Below are 4,936 nucleotides of genomic sequence, written 5' to 3'. Positions count from 1 at the left end.
CAGGTGAAATGAGCTGCTCTGGGATTTTAGCGAGGAGACTCCTGCTTCGACCGGAGGCTGACGGAGTGAACTGTCGAGTCCAGGAGAAATGTCGTCTGACCGCACTCCATCTTCACAACCTCTTCATCTTCTCTCGCCCTCACTCTACAGCTCTCTTCCAGCCCTACGTGCTTTTTATGTCCGTTTTCTTTTATTTATGGCTCTGACTCAAGTAGGTTCAGTTGTCTCCGAGCTCCCTTTATTCCATGTCTTGAGGCGGTCCGTCTCGCGCTTATATCCAAACCTCCACACGCTCGTACCTGCAAAAAAAAAAAAAGGAGAAGCAAGGTTTTCAAACAGGCTGTCAGAGGGTCACTCCAAGGTCCAACTTCCCATCATGCCTTGCACAGGCAGTGGCATGCTGGTGGTATTCCTGGCACAGATGGTGGCTAACTAGGGCATGTGCATGTACAGAAAGGCAGCTTTTCCACGAGGACACATTTGAATCATGGATGACTTAAGCATGACTTCCACACACTCCTCATATTCCATCAGCCACACATTCAATCTGGAGGAGGTTGCAAGGCTGACAGTCTGAGGTGGATGTGTGATGCAGCACTATTAAGCCATGCTTTGCTCAGGTCTAACTTAGTCATTCGCTGCCGGTCAGTTACACCACCACTTTGGTCCAGACTGAACTATCGCAACATCTTTTTGACAATTTTTCATTTTGTACAGATATCCATGGTGACAAGAAGATGAATCCTCAGGACTTTTGTGATCACCGAATGTTTCCTCTAGTGCCGTCAACCGATCAAAGTTTTCACTTATCCAGTAAAATAGCTCAACATTTACGAGATGGGTTGGCAACATGTTTGATACAAACATTCATTGTTTCTGATGAATCCTACTGGTTTTGGTGATTCTTTACTTTGTCCTCTTGCCCAACCAGCCGGTTGTCGATTGAGGTTATTAGAGACACGTCTCAGCAACTACTGGACAGTTGAGGCTCCCCCATCAGCCTCAACTGTACTTTGTGTTTAGTGCTAACAGAGTGCTGCAGGGATGCCAGATTTTTGTCGGCCAACCCCGAAAGTTAGCATCAAAAATCAAAATGGTTCCCTTGACAAAAAGCCAATGGGATTTTTTCCATTGGATTTTGGATTACTGCAGAACATAAGCATGTGTCAAACACAACTTTATGATACATGTTACAACAAGATCATCTTCACAAATTAACACCACTTTTATGATTTTTGAAGTGTCACTGCATTTTGCAAAGGTACAAAAACTTTAGGCTATAAACTAACTTCACCACAGTCACGTGAGCGGCGGTATACACATGATTTTTCACGATTTTTTGTAGTCTCATTTAGCCACTTCTTAGCAACCGCCTTTTTTAAAAACACGTAAAAACTTCAAAATTCACGAGAGGGGTAACTACTGACATATTTGATATCGTAGAGCAACACTTTAAGATCTCTTTATCATGTTAACGGTTAACCACAGACCTTATTTCAGACATCAAACCGAAAATACATTTCCAAAACCACTGACTTCGAAACGAGGGAACAGGAAGTGCAAAAAATGCAAAATCATTTCCTGGTTTAGGACGCATTGCTTCGGCACTCTATTAGCAAATGTTAGCATGCTAACACACAACACTGAAATGGTTAACATGGTAAAAATACATCATGCAGCATCCGCATGTTAGCATGGTCATGAGAGCATGTTTGTATGCGGATGTTAGCATTTGGCTCAAAGCAGCAACAGCCTGACAGAGCTGCTAACATGGCAACAACTATTAGATGGACTACCATGAATTTATTTTGTTACACAAATTCATGTTCCTTTGACTTCGGTGATCTCCTTTAATTGTCATCGTCGGGTCAAAATCTCTTCCAACACTGTGGTTTGTGACCAAATACCTGCAAAACTAAGGACAATTCCATCAGCCTTTGCAGCACTTCGTTTTTGTCAACCCACGGTATAATTACCTACAGCTCCCTGTTGCTGCATTCAAGATGTTGAACTGAATGGGTTGAAATGTGCGACGATTAAACATTCTCACAATGCCTGTGGGGTCAAATGTATCCCTGTACTTTCATTTCCACCATTTACCAAGAGGATGTTCTACATTTATAAACACTTAAAGATAAAATATTTTGTTTGAGGAACACAAAAAAAAACACAATTATATCCCAAGGCTTACATCTCCTCCTGTCACACATCCAAAAATTGACCACGATTATTAAACGCCTCTTTTGTAATGCGAATGCTGTTGGACTGGAACCATCAAAGCTTCTCGCAGTATCAGTTCAACTTCGTTTGTTTAGCACTTGATTTATTCAGCAGTGCAAAAACACTTTAATGTTGATGTGGCTCATGTGCCTGTGTGGGCGTTTTCCTATGCAGTGTGCACTCCACACAGCGAAGTCTTTCCAGGGGAAGTGATAAGGTGGATGTTGAGGCCATGGTCATTTAAAGGAAATGTTGCTGCCACTGGGGAGTGATTATGATCCATATTATATCGTCTCCGAATAGACCCTGCAGCTGGAGCAGCCTATGCATTATTGCCTGTAATCGAGGAAAAATGTTCCTAAAAACTGGGTTCAGCACAGAGAAGGTTAGATAAGCTGCTGCTCCTTCTTGCAGCCATCAGACAGACAGCTGGTGCACGGACATAGGAGACGTCAGGGAAGTCCAGAGAACCCTGACAGAATGGACTGGAGCAGTAATCCACAACACACGCCTGTTGGTGTCTCGCATGCAAAGCGAACACACGGGAATGTGTGAGTTTGGAAGATTCTTTTTAATAGTCAGGTGCATGCGTCCGCGTGCGCGAGAATGTGTGTGTGCGTGTGTATATGAGGTGGGAGAGAGAGATAAAGAGAGAGAGAGAGAGAGAGAGAGAGGATAGTAATGCTGCTCTCTCTGCATCGAAACTGCGTCTCTCTCATCGCTGCGTTGCGGAGCGCACCACCATTCCGTCGCTGTTCACGCGTTTCTCAGCCTACACAGCGGCCAGAGCACACACCACAACGTAGTCCACGGACCATGTTCACGACAGTGTTGCACAACAAGACCAGCAAAACGACGTTTACCCATAAACCCGTAATTAGACATCGTGATAAACAAATCACAACAATCCACGGAAGCCCGTCCATCAATTAAACCCCTTTTTACCTGCAGGTGTGACGTGTCGCCTGTGTGAGATGAGACTGCTCGATCTGTGGAGCACACAGCATCATGCCCATGAAAATGATGATGTGGGAAGGTGAAGAAACATCATATGGAGCGACAGAGAGAGGGTGAAAAAAACGAGCCCGGGCCTGTGCGTCGTGACACGATCGAATGTCCTACTCACTCAATCCCTGGATGGAGACGAGACCGAATCCGCAGGCATAGCGCCGATGAGGGGGTCTCTATGTACCGTCAACAGTTATTCAGAGGCTCCGTGTTCATAGCCTCAGCATCAGCTGGTTATAGCAGTAGCAACAAAAAGAAATCGTCATTCCTCTGAGCGACGCTGCGTACAGCCAATAGAAGCGCGGACGTATGCGCGTTCCAGCAGTCGTTTAACATCCACGAGCTCTGATGAAATACAACTTTGGCGTGAAAAAAATGCCATCCAGCTCATCATTTTATCAAATCTGAAACACGCCTGATGTTGTTCTCCCTGTTATAGCACATATTTCACACTGCCGGCTCCTGACATTGCTGCGGCATCGATCCATGTTGTGTCACTGATTCAAAATCTCCCTGCAGCTCGTCTCCGCTCTCCGCCACCTACACCTCCCCTTCATGACTGCACTAATTGGCGGATCAGTGTGAATTCACTGGATTCACAAATCCTGGGTCCATCGGTTTCCGAATGAGCAGGTGTTCTGGATATTTTGCACACGAGATGCTGCAAAAACACTCTTCTTCTTCTTCTTCTTCTTCTTCTTCTTCTTCTTCTTCTTCTTCTTTCTAAAGACCATGTGTTCTGTGTTTGACGTCCGCATCCCATTGGTTTTCCCTGCCCAACAGCCATAAATACCTCATTATATAATGTATTGATGTGTCATATTACAACTATAATACAAGTACATAATTATGAGAAAAATGTTCTTTTCAAAAAGCCTTTTCTTTATACATAATGACCCTTTGAATGCTGTTATGAAATGATTATGAATGGTGCATTAACTTTTCCATGCTGGTTGAAATGGAGCTTACTTCATAGACAGAGCTTTTAGAATTCATCATAAACGAATTAGCATTTGTTGTAAAGGTCAGATAAGAGGGCATTTTAAATATAGATCGCATTAATGATTCAATAGGTACAAGTAGCTTAATGCAGTTACGTTTCCACAAGTGGCTTATGGGATAGTGACTCATCATTATGTGTGATGTGTTATTGCAGAAGTGACATTTTGCTTTTAACTACATGAGCTCACACAATGTGGAGCATTTGGTCTCAGTCCCGACTGAAGAAAACCTTCCTGAAACATTTCTTATTTTAGAGAAAATGATTTGAATATTTTCGAGATTGTAAAGAAAGTATTTCTCATTTTGTCAGTGACAGTTTCAGGAATGAAAAATACTGCGTGGAAGAGGTTGTTAATCTTAAACCTGCATTCTTTACTTTTGTATCACACTACAGGTTACAGTTTAAGACGTAATAAACAAGCATGTTTATAGATCAGATCAACTTTGTTGGTCCCAGGGAAATTAGCCTTATTTTATTTATTATCATGTATCATTTGATATGCAGTTCTCACTGATCAACTGAAAAACAAAACTACAAATGAGCCAGAGTTCGCATAAAATGAATGTTTTTATCTGATGAAAGATGTCTAAAAGTACTTTAAAGTAATGTGATATTGTAAATATACACATATAAAGTAGTTAAAAGTAACTCAACGTTCACCAGCTGCTTAGTAAATGTATCAATATGTATAATTTATAAAGTAAT

The sequence above is a fragment of the Melanostigma gelatinosum genome, assembly GCF_949748355.1.
Source record: "Melanostigma gelatinosum genome assembly, chromosome: 2".
Classification (NCBI taxonomy): Eukaryota; Metazoa; Chordata; class Actinopteri; order Perciformes; family Zoarcidae; genus Melanostigma; species Melanostigma gelatinosum.
The sequence above is the reverse complement of the archived record's forward strand: the minus strand, read 5'-3'. Positions refer to the sequence as shown.